This window comes from Vicugna pacos, unplaced genomic scaffold (genome assembly GCF_048564905.1).
Source record: "Vicugna pacos unplaced genomic scaffold, VicPac4 scaffold_19, whole genome shotgun sequence".
Lineage (NCBI taxonomy): Eukaryota > Metazoa > Chordata > Mammalia > Artiodactyla > Camelidae > Vicugna > Vicugna pacos.
The window spans coordinates 74,710,490-74,730,279 of record NW_027328740.1 but is presented as its reverse complement, the minus strand read 5'-3'; the positions used below and the strand labels follow the sequence as shown (position 1 = coordinate 74,730,279).

Here is a 19,790-nt window from a genome sequence, read left to right as displayed (position 1 = left end):
AAGCAGAACGAGTTTGGACTTGGTAACAAATTGACTGCCTTAGAGGTAGTATGTCTCCACTGTTTCCTCATTTCCAGTATTTCACCACCTATCAATTTTATATGCTTTTTAACACCATGAACAAAAAACCTATTACAAGGAATTGATTCCACAGAAATAAAATTATTTCTACTCCTTCAAAACTTTTTTCTTTTCTATTTTATTTTGTTTTGCTTATTGAAAAGAAAATAAATTCAAATCTTTTTATTTCACGTATTTTTATAACTAGATATTGTAAATACTACAAAGATATTTAAATTGCAATAAAAATTGTTCATATATTAGTATAAAGATATATACACAATCAATGCAGATTAGGAAAGGAGTAGATATTTACTAAAAATCCACTGCACATCCAGTCTTTTACAAGCATATCCTGGAATATAAGCTCTATTATCCAGGGTCCCCCACCCCCAATCTCACTGCGGAGTCCCTTAGTAATCAACTACCAAGGCACCAGCATAGAACCATGAGATCACTAGTTTAGGTATAAATGAGAGTATTAGCGCATTCAATTCTAAAACAGAAACCTTAAAATAAATACTGAACTTACTTACAGATAAACAAATTTGGACACAAAAAAGTACAGTTTCTCCCCAAATTCACAAAGATAATAACTGGTAAAGGCAAGATTTGAACTCATCTGCCTTGAATATAAAGCTAAGTTGGAAATCCCCTTCAACTGTGGAGGACCAGCAGCACAGCCTGTCACCCTATCTTTGTTCAGATCTGGCTTTAGACAGCCTGAGACAGCACCCCTTCCTATGGAACTCGAGGGCAAACAATAACAATAAGGATTTTATATTCTGTAGTTTCTTAGGTCTCAATTATATAAAGTGTCAGCAGGTCAGCAGAAAACTCTGGGAAATATGAGTGGGTCCAGAGCTTTTTGCTGATAAGAAACTCAATCTATCAGGACAGAGTGACCTTCCCATGAGAGGCCTCATGGACATAAACTAAAGGCAACTGAGCAATGAAAACTAGCAAGAACATGGAACTCAAGCAAGAAGGATCCCTACCATCCCCTGCCCAGTTGCCTCTTCACCTTTGTGGACAAGACGGCAGAAGGTCCATGTTCTTGTCCAAGTTACAACATCATGGATTCTCACCCATATAATATTACGACTCTATGCTGTCTTAAGTCCTTTCCAACTAAAATATGATGACACCAATATCTCAGCGGAATGTCTATGTCTCCACTTTCTCTCTTCTATTAGGAGACTATATCTATGGCCACAAAGCCGAAATTCAATTAAAAACACCATGCACGAAGCCTGGTGAAAGTCTGTGTAAGAGACATTGTTCTCAAGCTCAGTGAGTGAAAACTCAGAAAAAGTGGTCCTTATCCCTCTGCAAGTGGAAGGTAGCCTGATTGTGTGTGTGTATGTGTGCACACGTGTGTGTGTAAATCAAATACAATGTATTGTGGGATGTGCACAGATTTTTTTTATGTTACTATCATTTCATGAGGATGAGCCAACCTTTAAAGTAATTTGAATCTACTATTCTGAGAGAGTCTCAGGATCTTTTGGTGGAGGATGGGAAAGGGGAAAGGAAAGGAGGAAAGAAGTAAATGAAGCAAAGCTGTAAGTATACTGCTAGGGAAAGGCAAGACATTAATTTTGTTCCTACTTGCATCACACACAAATTAGGGACTGGCTTTCCCACATGTCTTGTCAAGCACTGAGTTGCAGAAGAACAGGTGACAGCCCATTTCTCACTGAGCTTGTGACTGTACGTGGCATCTTATAGACACTAAATATTTAACCTGATCAAACAATCTGGCAGCAGGCTGTAATTCTCCTATTTTGAGAGATAAGAAAACAGGAAGTGAAATAGGGTATATAGCTTGACCAAAGTCAGAGGACAAGTAAACTAAAGAGGATGAATTCAAACTCAGATCTGAATGCAGAGTCTGATCTTCCCACTCCGAGGGCTGGAAATTCCTTAACACACAGGGTCCCCAGCTCCTCTGCTTTGTTCCTGGCACCAAGCATTTCCCATGGCGATATTCTCCAGTTCTCAGACACAGCGCTCTGTGCAGCCAATAACCTCCATTCGACCTTGATCATCTACCTGTCACGCCCACCAGGCTTCACCAGGCAAGAAAGCTGGCTTTCAACTGCATACAAAGCCACCCCTGTTTTATCCTGGACTCTTCAGCGGCTTTTCCAGCATAAACACAGCCATGAAAGTGCTCACAGTTTGTACATGAGCCACACTACCTCTCTCCATCTCTGTCCCCACCTATACTACTTTGCTATGACCATTTTGAGAATCTTGGAAACAAATTTTTAAAAACAGAAAAGAAAGGATTCTGTAACAAGTACTTAATACTTACAATTTTAAATGAGAAGTTACAAAGTGAGTATTTACAAACCGAATCTGCCTTCCTAGGTGTCAGTTTTAACAGTTAAAATATACAATAGCAAAAAATTCTGACTTAAATAATTAACAAAAACATCAACAATAATCTGGAATAAACTCAAAAACAATGCCCATGTTGTACATGGAGGAAGTACAGGACTGTACTGTGGGGTAAAGTAAGAGGTGTGAAAGTAGAGACATCAACATTTTGTATGCAGGAAAGCAGTTTTGTAAAAATGCACGTTCTCCTAAAGATAATTCAAAAGTACTAAAAAATCCCACGAGAGCACTTCTTTTTTTTTTTAACTTGAAAAATTATATTAGAATTCTTCAGGAATAATAAAGTCATAATACTAACCAAGAAAATTTGGGATCGAAAAGAGAATCAAAAAATCGCACTGTCAGATATTAAATAAATGTTTACAATATGTAAGATATAGTGCTAGTGTAAGAAAGTAAGATTGATAAAAATAAACCATGAGCTCAAAAAGAGACTCTAGTGTACATAAGTATTCTTTACAGGTGGGATTTCAAGTTAAAAAGCAAAGTAGGAATTCAATAATTGTCTTGGGACAATCAGAGAATCCCCTGGAAAAAACAAATTCTATTCCAGTCATAATGACCGCAAGAAAAATTACAGAATGTGATGTGAATATTAGAAAGTACTAATAACAGCGAATATAATTCTTTGCTCATATTAATTCAACTTCTCTTCACTATAACAAGTACCATCATCATCTCCATCTTAGAGATTAAAAAAACCTACAGAAGAAATTTATACCATTATAAGAAAGTATTTCTAAGAATAATATCAGGAATAAAACCCAAAAAGAAGACATTTACAATCTTAAGATTATTTTGGGCCACAACAAAAATGAACCTACTGAACAAAATGAAAGGCAAAATATGACAAGGAAAAGCTCTCTGATACATGTTGATGAAGACAAGGGGTTAATGTTCATAATATACATAGAGCTGTCACAAAGCAACAAGAAGCTGCCTCACTTAAATGTGTGCAAAGGACAAAAGAGATCATTCACTTTTTAAAAGTCAGATGGCTAATGAGTGAAAAATGCTCAATACCTCACTGGTCATCAAGTGCAAATTAAAACAATGAAAAAGTACTTTTGCTCATCATATTGGCACATATTTTTAAAAGATATTCTAGCTAGTGTCCATCTTTGAGAGAACAAACTGTGAGCGATCTTTTGGAGGATGACATGTCAATGGATATGTAAACTCTGAAAAACGTGTGTACACACAGGCTGAACTCCACATTTTGGAATCGTTTCATTTAGAAAAATTCAGTTCAAAAAGATGTACTTATCAGAGCATTTACACAGCACTGTTTACAATGGTGAGAAGAAAAGCTGAAGTGAAATCATATCCAGCGATAGAGAATTGGTTACATAAGTTATTCTACATCTTTTCATGCCCCACAGGAGAAGGAATTTCTTGATTCACTTGAAAGGAGCCTGTGATTTATGTAGTTGTCACATCCAAGGACTAAATTTCCAGAAACCTTAACGAAAATAATACTCATACAAGATCACAGGAATGTTTGTATAAGAAGTATGCCAGTCAAACACCCTTTCTGACAGTGGAAAATGGAGAAAACTTAAGTGTCCACCATCAAGACAATGATGCGGTAAATCACGGTGAGCTGTGGGCACTAAAGTTCCGGTGTTTCGGCGTGGTCCAAGGCCTTGTCCACAGTACGCTCCCACGAAAGGTGTCCTTACACAAGAGACCAAACCTGCATATCAGGAAAACCCTCTACTCTATCTGAAAGGACCGGGTGAGTCTGGAGAGAGAGGACGTCTGTGATATATACCTGAGTGAATAAACCGAGCTGCAGAAAACATATAGTATGGCCTTATTTTTCAATAAAGCATATATACACACACATAGACATAGATTTCTCATATACGTGTATGTATGTGTTTATTTATATGACATAGGCATAAAGGTCATGAAATATATACTCCACATTGTCAGCAGTTTTTACTCTCAGGAAAAAAGGGGAAGGGATGTAGGGGACTTTCGGTACCACAACAGATCTCTTTTCAGAATTTCAGTTAAGTATACTTGGAATTTAAAAGTTTATTTAAGTCCAAAGTAAAATGGACGAGGACTCCACAAGACAGAATGCTATACTAGTCATTAAAAATCATGCCAGGGGAGATAGAATATTGTAGAGAAATGTGTAATAAGCCGAATGGAAAATGGAGGTCTCCACACAGTATACAGGCACACATTGCTCGCTGGTTTTTATGACAGAGGTAATACACACTGATGAAAAGAACAGAAAATAGATGTTAATGTGTTAATTATTATCTCTGAGTACTGGCACCAGGATAGATCCATTTGACCCTTTTTTCATACATTTATATTAAATACACACTATTTTTCATCTGAAAAATGCATTTTTAGATGTCTAGTACCACACATTGGAAAATTACACGAGTACTTACAGAAACAAATAACTAGGAGACACCGCAGCAGCGTCACAAAGTGTAGAAAGGGCGATCCTGAATAACACCGCGCAGTTACATAAGGACCCACAAAGTGAGAGCACCTGCTGTAACAGGGCGCGGCCCCCTTCCATTTGTCAGATGTGTCTTCAGGGCTGAGGCAGTTCTGAGCACGGCCAGTGTCAGTGCTGGTGTCTGGATGGATGCCACTGGAGGTGAGGGCACCTGCAAGCCGAGAGGAAGAACAGAAATCATCCTCTGCTTTTTCTGTCTTGTTTCTTTGTTACTTTTAAAGAGAGGCGGAAATAAGATAAACTGGATCTTTCCTACTGAAATTTCAGTAATGAAACCATTTTTAAAGTGATCACAACTTATATTCTGCCTATGACTGTCTTTTCAACAAAGCATCATATTTATAAAATGTTAATTAACTCAGTTAATTAACTCCCTGTTGAAACATTCTAGTAAAGAGCATGAACTGCAGTATGTAAAAGAACCACACCTGCAGTGACTAGCTCAGCTGTCTTGACGGCAGTGCAGTCAGCCCCCACCATCCCGTGGCCCTGAGCTCCTGATGCTGGTAAGAGAGCGCGCTGCTGCCTCAGATGGAAAGAAAAGGTGAAAGCATTTTCTGAAATCTACAGCACTGACAAAACATAACTGATAAATCCCAGGCTCCTTTGAGGCTGTCATTTTCCGTTTCTGGCCAACACCCGTCAATGAGCAGAACCACCCCATTCCCGAGTCATGGGACTCACGTGGGCAGAAGTTTTGGAGAAATTTCCAGGTATAGAATGTAAACCAACTATACATAAAACTCTGAAAAAGAAAAGATGCAATAATCTGATTTTGGAAGACACTAAAATATTCTCCTAAGCCTTAGTACTTGGAAAGGCTGGGCTTCTACTAAGCCACTTATTTATTTCACAGCCAATGAGCATCTCCCACAAACCCTGTTTCCCTGTGTCTGCTGGGAGCTTCAGGCACATTGATGTTGTCTATCTTATAAGTCACAAGGCAGAGGCGTGTGTCTCACGCTGGCAACTCTCACACAGGCTCAACTCCTAGCCTCACTGTATGAACTTGGCCCCATTTTCTCACCTGTTTATTTGGTACCTGTTCTTCTGTAAGCTGCCTGAAATGCTTATTGAAACAAGTCAGAAGAATGAGTGGGTAGAGAAATGGACAGATGGACAGGTGAGAGATGGGCAGAAAAACAGAGAGTCTCCAAGAGAAGGGGAGCAATCAAAATTACCTATGCAAAACCCTCTTCTAGTCAGGGAAGGAAACCACCACGGAGAAGTGTGAAGAGGCAGGTTGCTTAGGACTGTTTCCTGGATTCCATGAAAAGTCACACCAAGAGATGAGAGGGTAGAACTATAAATAATAAAAGAAAAAATCATGCATGTTTGAAAAATATATCTACATTATGTACTTTCTAAAGAATAGAGTCAAATTAGCAAGGCCCAATAACACAATCCTTGGGTATATACAGAAGTGAGAATCCCATCTCCAATCTGCAAGGCATCCCTTTGGAGCACTGAGAGTCTACACGGTGCAGTCATAAAGCCATCACCGCAAAAGCGATGCTATCCTGCACTTACGAGGAAAGAGCAGCTGTGCTCGGTCTGCCTACACGTGTCTTTTACACCCCTCAGCACCTCTACGGGGGAGGGACGCCTAGCGAGCCCCATCTCTGCAGGACAGAAAACAAGTCCAAGAGAGGCTAAGCCGACCTACCAATTCTCCATCTCACAGGACTTGTCACTCCAGACCAGGACTCGAACTCGGACCCACGTTTGTAACCACAGTACTACCGTATTTTATGTGCTTTTTGTGTGTATAATACATTTGTTTCTGGCATGAAAGGGTATTTAATAAATGATCGGTTGTCTTGTCTATCTCATTAGTTCACAATCTTTATATTTTTGAATTGTACTCTTCCCCTGGAGAAAGGAACGGAAAGAGCGGGGGTCAGAATGAGGTGGGGCTCCATTCTTTATCTGTTGCCTCATCTCATCCAAGTCCCCAAACAGGGAGAAAGAGCAAATGTTCTCTTCATCATTTAAAGAGAGGGCTCCAGTGACGGTGACTTACTCAACCCCAAAACCAAGTCTGGGGGAAGGGCACATGCAGCAACGAGAGCAGTATCACCTGTAGGAAGGCAAAAAGAGCTCAGGGGATGGCTCAATGGGTCAGCCTGATTTCATTTCAATCGATAATACAATAGCACACTCTAAAAAAACTAGAATGCAATGGATTTCCTCTTTCTTGACATCTAGCAAGTTTCCACATCTCACATGTAACATTATCACGAACTAGTGAAAGGAAGAGTCCACAGACAAGGAAAATCAATGCCACAGGCAGGCTGAAACACAGGCTGGAGGAAAGGAAGGGAAAGGGCATAGTAAAGAAGAGGGGAAATTCTGGGAAAAAGACATCATCACAAGGACTCTCAAGCATCATCCAGCAATCATATAATCATTCTTTCAAGAGAGAGTTACTTAGGTCCTATTTTGTGCAACATTGTACAGTGGGCGAAGCAAGAGCACAGCGTCCATGGTGGCAGCAAGCTGCGGAGCTCCAATACACTTCTGATCCCGGTACCTTGCACACTTGTCCTCAGTATAAAGGCAAAATATATAGTAAAATAATCCAATGTAAACTCTATGCAATGCTGAAAAAAATTAAAGAATACCTAAATACCTGGACAGACACACCACGCACATTCCTGAATCAAATGACAGCATTCTTGGGATGGCAGTGCTCCCCAGAGCGATCCATATATTCAACGTGGACTCGATCACAATCCCAGTGGGTTCCTCTGCAGAAACTGACTATCTGCTGCTACAATTCATATGGGAATTCGAGGATCTCAGTAACCAAACCGTACTTGAAATAGAAGAACAGTTTGAGAGGACTTGTAATTCTCAATTTCAAACCTTACAACTGTATCTCCAGGTGAGATTAGAGGCCATTTTTAAGTTATAATTGTGTTTATCCTTATTTTCTAAATTCTGTACAACGAATATACCTGTTAGAATAAGAAATTTAAAAAGTAAGGTATCTTTTAAAACATGCAAACCTATTCATTCATTGGGAAAAAAATATTTTGACTATAAAGAAGTAAACAAATATCTAGTGAAAAAGGACTATTTAAAAACAAGAGTGCATTTACATTTTTTGTAAATTGGAAACGGAAAAGCACAAACACATCAAGTTTCTAGGGAGAGTGTTGCAACATATTAATTGTTATTTCCAAAATTCTAATTGAACAATGAAAACTCACGAAAGACAAAATCTTGATTGACAGCCAACTGCAAACACATGGAGAGCAAAGGCCTAGAAATCACAGTTCCTTTAACTCTGCTACTAACTCAATAGGAGAGGAAATTCCTCAGTGAGGGGACAGTGGAATCCCATGCATAAGACAGGATACACAGTACAAACTGCACTAGAATTGGGGGTGATTTCCATAGAAGAATTCTAAAGTTACAACATTGATGAAAAACTATAAAAACACTGACAGACAGATTAAAACACACAGTCATATATATTATATAAAAACATATGAAGTCTGCCCCCATGTTGCATAGAAATACAAACATATTTGTTCATTTATGGGCACTGATTACTTTATCCCAGGTAGAATATTTCAACTAAAATAGATAATCAATAATACACTCCTCTTGTCAAAACTAGTTGATAAGTTACTCTGCCATGTATGCATAATGTGTCTAAGATAGATTTAAAATTAGTGAAAAAGATTTTTGTATGGTTTCTTGAACCCTTCTCAAAACACCAAGCTTAATTTTAAAATAAATCTGAGCAGTATTTCTATATGATCTTTTCCCTTGTGAAATGAACAACACAGTCTGTTGTCAAAATTCTTTCCTTACAATGATTCACGAGCACCGTATACTCACAAAACTGCTGGACAGCAAGGCACTATCCAGACACTGTGACAAATCAAATGAAACACAAGGAAGACAGTGACCCTATTCTGCAGGGCTTATAATCTGTTCCAACACCGGGTTTTTATTTGATTTGTTTGATTGGTTAGAAAAATAAAATCACTCAAGTACATTCTTCTTTGAGCATTATGTAAATCATGACTCTCTTTTTAGTGTCATGAGCAGGAAAGACTTGAGTATGAATTGATTAGATCAACTAGGCACAATCATCGCTGGAGCCTGTGTAATAAATAAGTACATGAGATCTAAAATAAACCTACACAGATCTCTGCAAGGAAAATGAAGAGGTGAGTTCCCCAATGAGAAAACAAACAATCAAGAAATCAAAAAAGGAAAACTTTTTCATTAATGATTCCAGGCAGTAGTGGAGCATGGTGGTGAAGATCACAAATGCTGGGGACAAACATGAGGGTCTGAAATCCCACAGCACTGGGTAGCTGTGACACTGATATTTCAGTGAAATTTTCTGCACCTCAGTCTCCTATCCATAGACTGGGGACAGCCACAGCACCCATCTCCTAGAACAGTCTTAAGAATTAAGTTATTTTTTATATAAAAGTTTAAATAAAATACCTCAGATTTTAAATATTACCCCAAAAGCTCAAGGAACAAAGAAAACAGTGATAAATTGGAGTTCATCAAATGTTAAAAATTTGCTTCAAAGGACACCATCCAGAAGGTGAAAAAACATCTGAGAGGAGAAAATTTTTTCAAATTATTTATCTGATTAAGTATTTGTATCTTCAAATAAAAGAAAAAACTCCTACAACTCAACAAGAAAAAGAGAACTCAATTAAAATGTGTATAAAGTATCTGAAAATGTATTTTTCAAAGAAAATATACAAATGGCCAATAAGCACAATCAAACGATGTTCAATATCATTAGCTGTAAAAGAAATCAAGTCAAAACCACTAGGAGAAACCGCTTCACACTTACTACAATAGGTTATAATAAAAAAAAAATGTGTAACAAGCACTAATGAAGACACAGAGGAAGCGGAGCGCGCAGCCCTTGCTTTTGAGGATGTAACACAGGGTGGCCACTTTAGAAAACAGCCTGGCAGGTCCTCAGAGAGTTGAACATTTGGTTTATGAATGACCCAGCATTTCTGCTCTCTGGTCACACAAGTAAGAGAACTGAAAACAAATGTCCACATAAAAATTCCTACAGGAGTATTCACGGCGCCATTACTCTTCACAAACAAAAAGCAGACACAACACAAACGACTATCACCTGATGAATGGGTAAACAGTAGGGCCCAGATATACAGTAGAATATAATTCAGCAATAGCAAAGCATAGAGTACTGACCCAGGCCACAACCTGGAAATACATTGAAAAAGTTACTCAGTGTGAAAGAAGTCAGTCACAATAGACAGTTCCATTTACATGAAATAACTTGTTTTACATGAAATGTCCAGCACAGGCAAATCCATAGAGAGAGAACAATGGCTGCCTGGGGCTGGGGGAGGATGAGGAAGATGGGAATGACTGCTTGTGCATACAGGGCTTCCTGTTGGGGGATGAAAATATTCTAAGATTGACTGCGATGCACAATTCTGGGCTTTGAGTAAAAACCGCTGCACATTTTAATGGGTGAATTGTATTAAAACTGTTAAGGACAAAAGCACCTAGGGCCAGAACCTTCAAATAGTAAATGCAAATTGCTAACTTTTATTACAGGAAGAAGAAACTGCCCTCAGCATGAAAGCAGGAGATCGGCAAATATGGGTTAACAGAATTGGACAAGAGCATTTCACTTGAAAGAGTTGCTGAGTGTACACGAAATATTCAGAAATAGGAAAATCAGCTTGACATCACGAAGAAGCATTCTGCTTCAAAGGCAGATCAAGGATTCGGCAAGCCCAGCTGCTAGAAATAACCAGAGAAGAAACCTGGTTCTTACAACAAGCACCAGAGCCAACAAGGAAATGGTGGTGAGGAAAGCAGGCAGCCAAAATTCTGGAACAGTTTGCTACAAATAATTTCTCCACTGAAAATTCAAAAATAAAATGAAAGTGATGCAATGCTGAGCTGGCCTCACGTTAAAGGGCTTCCTCTGCTGCTCGACAGTTCTGTAACCCCGAATGAGAGACTCAGGAGAATCAGCATGGCTCCTGGCAGTCCCCAAGTGACTGCCCTCCAGCACGTTTACCACCATCACATCTGCCAGGGTTGTATTGCAGAGAAGAGACCAACTTCTAAAAGGCACAGGAAATGTTTACCAGGGAAGAAAAGGCTGCTGTCAGTCCTGGGACAGAGGCAGTGTGAGCAGAGGCCAGAAGGCTGCAGGTGAACTGGAGCAGACCTGGGGCAGGAAGGGACCACGGAAGAGCAGATCTCAATTTTCTACTCTCTCTCCCTCGGGTAGGAGAGATAAAGCCTGCATCCTTCTCACCTGGAACTGTGGGTTCTGGCTGGCAGAAGTCTTACGTACAGGGAATGAATACTCAAGACTCTGTGGAAAAAGTCACGAAAGAGAGAGGGCGTAGGGACCCAACTCCACGAGCCTCTCAAATGATCCCATATTTATTGTGTATAATCAAAGGAAAACGTCATTAACAGTTGTGTGATAGTAAGCAGGAACTTGGGGAAAGAAGGATGAGACAGAGATTGTAGAATCCACCATGAGTACAAAGGCTTAGTGTATCTTTAGGTAAGTCATGGGGTGAGGGGAATAAGATACATTCTTTAGACATGTGAATTACAAAGCAGACCACCAGACCAGCTAGGTCCTTGCTTGGGGGATAATAGAGTATCTAACTGCACACAAGCCCAGCCTTTATAGCTGTGGGCCTGGGTCATTGCTTTGCGATGAGCAGAGTGCTATCTAAAACATCATCTACGCAAGCAAAGCATTATCTCTGCTTTTTAAGGCAAGGAGACAGGAGTGAGGATGCACAGGCACTTGCTTGCAAAGCAGTTACTAAGCATACGTTTTCTTCTTAAATTTGACAGGCGGCTGGGGTCTGTTACAATTTGTTAACCCAATCATGGGCTCCCACATGGAACCATTATGGAGGACACCCTAAGGTGACAAATCCTGGCTCTGGGTCTTTTCCTGCCAGCTTCAGCCACTCTAGCAGAGTCTAGGCACATTCCTGAATAATGATCATACAGAACCACCCACACTGTTAACTCCTGGTGCTTGAAACTTAATTTTAGCTCTACACAACTTAACGTAGAAAAGTTTCAGAAATAAAAGATATTATATTTACGTTATATCTCATCATAGGACTGATTTTTCTGATTGCTCTAAGCTGCTTCTTCTTGGTAAAGCACCTAATTCTGCAGGTGAATTCAGTACTTTCTTTGGGCATAACTAGCCAGTTTGGGCTCGCTAACTTCTATTGGTCAAATACCGATACACTTAATTGATTTCATTGTTCATCAATTTCAGCTGGGAGCAGAGGGAGTGTCACTCTGTTCCTCAGCCCACCCTCAACCCTTATCATCAGCAACTCAGGCCTCCGGAAACCAAAAAAAGCTTTTGTTTCCCTTCTACAGTTTCAACAAACCCAACAGGATACATAAGCCTGGAGAAAGAATTCAACACAAATGTTAAAACAAAAATCAATAAACCTGAAGCAACTCCATCTCCGAATCATGATACACAATGACATGAGATTAAGTGTGTCAGGCCCAAAGCATGGGTGAGCCTGACCACCTGATTTCTATTCTTCAAAGGAAGGAAAGTTTTCCTATTTTTTATTATCACTCTGTCATTGTTTCTGATTAAGCCAAAAACTAGTTTATGAAATAATTAAGCATTGAAATAACAGATTTTTGTTGTATCAATTACAGAAGGCATTCAGAGGTGTTAGGAAAAACCACCTCTGTAAAAAATGCAAAATTTCTTCCACTGTGAAGAACACGTATACAAAATGCAACAGAGAATTCAAGCTCTTGTGGAGAGGAGCAAAAGCCACAGAATCAAAGCAAAGTCATTACTATGAGTCAACTCAAAATTCACTGGACAATCATGTTCAATGCATTCAATGAAATTTAAAGGCATACTGCAAACCATACACTTAATGATCTGCAGGCTAGAGGAAGAATTTCTCTCTTTAACAGACAAGAGTAATCAATAGGGTGCCCCACCAAACAAGGACCAAAGAACAATCAGGTTTTTAACAGTTCTGATATATCAGCATTTTCTAAAGATCAAAATCCAGAAATTTTAAACATTGATTCACACCACAATGAAACAAGCACTTAAAAATAAAGAAAAGAAAATAAGCACATAGAACATGTACATAGATCAATGAGAATTTCTTGAGACGCTGGAAGAAACAGGCTATAGTCTTTTACTTGAGAAATAAAACTACTTTTAAAGATAAATGCTAAAACACATTTCATCATTCATGTTGCCTTGAAAAATCTGAGGCACTTGTATCTGATTAGAAAAGCATTTCTGAGTAATAGTGTGTTACAATTCAGAGCCAGTTTGCTTTAGAAGAAAAGAGAAAAGAAAAGCTACCGTTTCTCATATACTGCACAAAGTGTGAAGTGTCTCCCTGCCTCTTTCTCCTCCCGTTTTCTAAGCTCATGCTTCCCAACCCTTCTGAAACAAGTATGAGAACCTCTTATTCCCGCCAATATGCCAAATGACAAAAGAAAATCAATTTATTTGTGTAAGTATATGCTTAAACCTTGAACTGGAAGAGAAAGATATCAGAAGTCTATATGGAACTTATTTCTACATTCCTGAAATCACACACACAAACTTTCACACAGACACAGACACAGACACATACCCCCTGGATTACTGGGAAATTCACAAGCTTAGGATTTCCATCTTCTAGAAGATAACTTTGTAGTTAGTTTAAAATACAAAACTGTCAGCTTTGGAAAGCCTTGATCACCTGCTAAACCATCCAAATATCAAAGAGACCCAATTAGCCTTCTCGGTAGAATGTAATTTCCCATGATGGCAAAACATACCCTAAAAAGTCCTTGATCTAAGTCTCGTGTTTATCACTAGCTATGATCGTTTTTAAGCACATTAACAGATTCAGAAACTTATGTCTCAACAGCATTTATTCTTATTGAAATATTATACGTGTTCATTTGCCTATACAGAGACCAGGTCCCATGATGGAGTTTAAGAGCTATTTTGTGTATTGCAATATTTATTTTTAAGTGCAGAAAAGGAGGGTGGGTATTACTCAGTTGTAGAGCACCTGCATAGCATGCACAATGTCCTGGCTTCAGTCCCCAGTACCTCAAAAAAAAAATAAATAAAATAAGGGCATATTTAAAAATGAGTAAAGTTATAAAAAAATGCAGACTAAAAACCACTGCAATCTAGGAGACACAATTACAATAAAAAAAACAAGAGTTTCTATCAATTATTGGCTATTTGCCAATCGCAGAGACAACCAGAAATCACACCTGATAACCATCACGTGTGATTCTCAGCAACCCTACTAAGTAGACACGGATGGGAAACCAGGCTCTGCAGATGAGGAGACGGAGCTCAGAGGAGCCGGGGACGCTGACCGTCCTGCTTCCCGTGACACCACATCAGCCCAGGGCAAGCGCTGACGGAGCTGCAATGAGGGGACACCCAGCTGCATGGAACCTTGGGGCACTGGGGAGTCCCAGAAAACACTAAAAACTGTTCAGTGAAAAACCAGCTCAAATATAATACACTGTGCCACATTCTTTAAACAGGGAACATGAGTGAGACCTTTTTGATGCCTCCGTGTCCTTTCTGCCATCGTCAGTTACTTGCCCTCACAGCGTGACCAGTGATGAACTGGACCCCATATGAAGCGCACTCAGATGGCAGAGCATTTGAAGCTGTTTTATGAAGTTTGTAAGACTCTGTCTGTGCCTCACACAGGCGGTCATCCATCACTTCTCACCGGTGTGGATGTACCACCTGAAATCACTCCTTTCTGCTTTTTAAAATCCCTTCATCTACTCCAGACTTTTCAATAGCAAAGAAGCAGCTAAACCACAGACAGTGGACAGCTTTTCACCAAATTTCTTGAACAGCCCATCGGACTACCTGGAAGCCCTTTACTTTTATTAAACCCACTTCCAGGTACTTCATCATTTTCGGATTGGTGGACTTGGCCTCTGACTGAGCTACTCAGAGAGCTCCCAGCCTCACATCCGTGAGAGGACCCTGCTGTTGGGAGAAATCAGTGAGAAAGGCGTACATCCCCCAGTCATGTCTGCATGGCTAGAAGTGCCACAACGTGCTAAAAATTTATACCATCATAACCCCTGGGCTCCCATGGACTGGTTTCACATTAACCAAACTCATGAGACACTGATGCAAGAAAACCAGAAATTTAACTTATTAATGTAACAGAAGATGTGAAACTATGAACCAGACTGCAATATCAGAGTTCAACCATGAGTATATGTTCTCCTCCACGGCCCAAACACGGGCAGGCAGTCACATGGCAAGTGTGGACAGAAGCAGAGCAGGAAGGATTTCTAGATGAATTCAATGGACTAAATTTCTGTTATACCAACAGATCTGCTGCCTGGAAAACAATTAATTCTAATCACGGTGCACTCTTCGTGGACAGTTGCCGAGACACGACTGTGAGCACCTGTGTAACTCTCCTTTCCCTGTCCTTTCTGGGCTAATTGATGCACAGACGTACAGAAATCGAGGGATGCAGATACATCTAAACACCCAAAGCCCATTCTGGGAGCCACAATACCATACAGCCAGGGTTAAAATACTTGCTCTGCCACTTACTAGTTCTGTGACCTTGGTCAACTTACCCTCTGTGTGCCTCAATTTCCACACTGTGAAACTGGGATAACAATCAAACCTTCCTTACTCGCTTGTTGAGAAGATTGAAGGATTCATTTCTGTAAAACGCTCAGAAAAGAATGTAGCACATTTTGGGTGCTCAACAAATGTCAAATTAATATTACAGTGGTTTACAAGTCTCCTTCCTAATCATCTTCTGTGTTTCCTGGCTAGACTAATACCCAAAGGAAATTCTTATTTCTCCTTTTATAAACTCATGGGATGAACCCTTCTGTTCCATCCCACCACCTGTTTAAACTGATGGAAGGGATACCTCCTCCCCACTCCTCTGGGCCATGCAGAGTGCTACTCCCTTCACAGCCCTGACCCCTGGCCCACAGCTAGCCCTCCTCACATTAACAGATTGAGTTGTGATTCCGGGGAGACAAGCAGGGCATGTGAAACCCTTCCTTTCCCTCCAGTGTTGACTACCCTAGGGAAGCACCCTGGATGCTCAGCTCCATTGCAGAACAGCCCTGTGCATGATGGGGCTCATTCTCTCAAGGGAAGGCTTGCTGTGGCCCAGAGATACCTGGGACAGGGTGAGTCTCTACTTCTGGGACACAGTATCATGACACTCATTTATCCACAGCCCTGAAGTTCATGGAGAACGTGGCTTCATCAGTAACAAAGAAGACATTTATCGCCTGCCTACTCTTTTGTGTCATCTCTCAGTTGGCTGCTGGAGACAACATGTGTATAAGTATTGGTTCCCCTTAGGCCCCAACATATATGAAGTAACAAAAATTTCTGTGGCTTAACGTTGGTCCAGGGCGACTGTGTAACAGTTCTGACTCTGCTGATGCTAAATTATGGGTGTAGGAATTATGGAACGTCCTCAAATATCTTTCATCATAAAATCAGCTTTTCTTATTTTCTTGTTTCTTTGTAATTACCAAAGACTATAAAATGATGGCTGCACACAAAACAGCAGCTAAAGTTTATGAGCTCTCTTGACATACCCACTGTGGTAAACATGTTACATAATTACTAATTCTCACAATTCTACAAAGCAGATATGAGTGTCCCCTTCTCACAGACGAGGGGAAAACTCAGAACGAGCTGACTCAGGATCACATGGTTCAGTGTCAGCACGTGCAGGCAAACCCAAGTCAAGAAACTACACCCCATCATATATGTACCAAATCAACTCCCACCAATTAACACACAGCGGCGGGGTCAATACTCAGGGAACTCAACACACCTTTCAGCTTTATGGTGCTCCAGAGGCAGCTTCTAGCTGTTTTATAATATCCCGGCTCACTGGTTTCTAACACTAGAAGAAAAGCCCGATTTTGCCATTGTTTACACAGCAAGTCTGAAATGTTCACAGCGAGATAAAAGAATAAAACTATGATATAAGCAGAAAAAATTTTCCAGGTAGAAAGACATAATGGACGTTGTGCTATTCTGAAGCATTAAGCAAAGGAATCAAAATAAAATCACATTGTTTAAGCCTTATTTTACAAACAGAAAAATTAAGACTGTAAAAAGTTGCAACAGCGCCACCTATGGCTAAAAAGACCTTCCAGGTTGCCGGGAAACATGCAACACAAAAATTGACTGTAAGATGAGAAACGAGAATCAGATAACTAGAAGCTTATGTAGCATATACTGCACTTTGCTTCGGGGGGATGGAGGGGTATTCAGTATTTAATCTGATATTGCTAATACTCCTAAATATAAACAAAAGACATAGGCTCATGGAAGCTCATCTTAGAAGAGGAAAGAATCCAGTCCAGCCACTTCATTTTACACGAGGGGAGACTGAGACCTGAGATCTGTCCTCCTGGCAATCAGCAGCAAAGCTCTCCTAGGTCTCATGTCTTGCACTGTAGTAAAAACCAACAGAACTGTACTACGCCTATATTCATAAAAGTCACGTCTGTATTTTTCCAACAGTAGGTAATCTAAGTATCTTGCAAAATACTTCTCAAAGAGCCAGGAAATCATAGAAGGGTATTGAAATACAAAAACATTTATTTACATATTAAAACAGCATGAGCTTTATTACCTCTATTAAAAAAGTGACATGTCAAATCAAAATTTTGAAATTTTAAAACCTGAAAAGAGTGCAGAAAAAAATCAAAATTTTCTTTAGTCACAAAAGAGAGAAGCTTATTCCCTGATAATAATCAATGTGGATTTTTCTAAACTTAATGGTTCTGGTCAGAATCCCGAGAAATTAAATGTCTGATGGATGGTTACACGGCAACATGAATTCTGAGCTTACATTCTGTGTAAATAATCTTCAAGGTCGTCTGCTTAAGGCAATTTAAGTAGTCCCTGTCTCACTAGAATGACACAGATTTCATTAAAGCTTCATACTGCACTTAAAAAAAACAATCCTAGTTACTTTAAGCCATATTAATGTATATCATATATACACATATTGAATATGCATCAGAAATAAGCTACCCTTTTTAGTATTCAGAGTTGATACTTCTAAACTATCAGTCACTGTGAAAGCACATTTTTATTAAGCACCTCTACGGTGCTTTGTATACAAGGCGTCCAGCTCTCACAGTCAGACAAGGTAAACCATATTACTCAAATTTCACAAATGACGAAATATACTTAAGCCATGTAAACAACTAAGATATTCATCATCAGGAAAGAAAAGAGTAAGGATTTTACTTACAATACTCACTGACAAAGTTTTCTTTCATACTAAGACTACATAAAACAAATTCAGTGTTTGGAAATTTTTCAGTAAATAAGCACAACTAGAAAAAACAAGTAACATCATTAGCAACAGTTGGACTTTCAAAGACCACTTCTCTCTTGCACAATAGTTATTTTAAATGTTTTGTTTTTAGTTCTCACAAAGCACTAAATTAAAAAACTATTTCCTTTACAGTCATTACCTGAGAATAAAACATTTGTGAAAATGTACAATTTTAATTTATGCCACTCTGCCTCTCATTCTCACTGGTGTCTCTCCTTTGAAGACCTCATCAGGCTGAGATAGCTAAAATCGGTCATTTATGGGCTCACAGGAGTTCGGGAAAACACTCAACGGGAAGCTGATTAGAGGAGCAATTGAGAATTCATCCTGTGCAGCCTGGATTCCAGCATCGAGCTAGCCACCGCCAGCTGCGTGTCATTTGGGGCAAGCTGACCCATCTCTCAATCCCTCAGCTACAAAAAAGGAGACACTGATACCTACAATCAAACACTTGCTATGAAGTAAAATATGAGCAAAGCATTTTAGCCTCAGTTAGGCGTCCACTCACAGCGAGTTTGGTCATTATGATGATGAGGTTGGCTGTTAACAAATTAAGCTCGACCAAACAGGAGAAATCACCTTAAAGGAGAAACATTTTAAGTCCATGAGTATTTCCTTTTGGGTGGACTGTAGAATATTCTATAGAATTTTTTTTAATAAACCAAATTTTGTCCATTAATTGTAGATTTACAGGTTCATGGACAAGTCTCCAGAAAAATAATTAGAGGCCTCTAACCTCTGAAAATTAAGATGTAAATTTAAAAAAAAAAATCAGGGAAGAGATTATACCTCATTTGGGAGAGTATGTGCTTAGCATGCATGAGGCCCTCAATTCAGTCCCCAGTAACTCCATCAAAAAACTTTGTTTTTTAAGAAATAGAGAATTAAAGCAAAAGGATGGAGGAATACGGAAATTTTTAGAGACTCATCTCAGATTTAAGATAGGGAAGAAACCATCCAATTCTCAGAAGAAATCTTGAGGACTATGTAAACTGGATCTGAGATGTCTAGTCTTTTAACATTATTCATGAAATCATATTACCAAGTCTTAAAACTACCTGATAACCCACAGTGGTGATACTGATCATAACAGCTACCATCACGTATCGAGCTCCGGCTAGGACTGCTCTGTTCTGACATCTCTACCCCTAAGGCCTCACCAGGCGGAGAGCACTAAATTCGGTCATTTATGAGCATCTCGTGTAAGTCCTCCATTTGTGCTTCTCACTCTCCCCTCACCAGCTCCTCTGAGGGAAGCACTGTTATCATCTTCCCCACCCGCAGATAAGGCCACTGAGGCACAGACACTAAACCCGTTCCAGGCCACATTGGAATTAAAGGACGTCTGTATTTCTGCTGTTTTGCTTTTGACAAAGGAATCAGAGATATCAATTCAAAGCAGACTGTTAAATAATCAAGTCTGTCAG

General features: G+C 39.6%; 1 protein-coding gene across 1 annotated transcript in view; it reads right to left on the bottom strand.

The window, feature by feature from the left end:
* LOC140693511 (uncharacterized) overlaps window positions 1-19,790 on the bottom strand; it is a 118,781-nt gene that overhangs the window by 22,290 nt on the left and 76,701 nt on the right. The window contains exons 15-16 of the mRNA XM_072957331.1: window positions 6,136-6,257; window positions 4,881-5,105 (exon numbers count right to left, since the gene is read on the bottom strand). The gene's annotated coding sequence lies outside the window, so the exon portion shown is untranslated. The remainder of the gene's footprint in view (window positions 1-4,880; window positions 5,106-6,135; window positions 6,258-19,790) is intronic.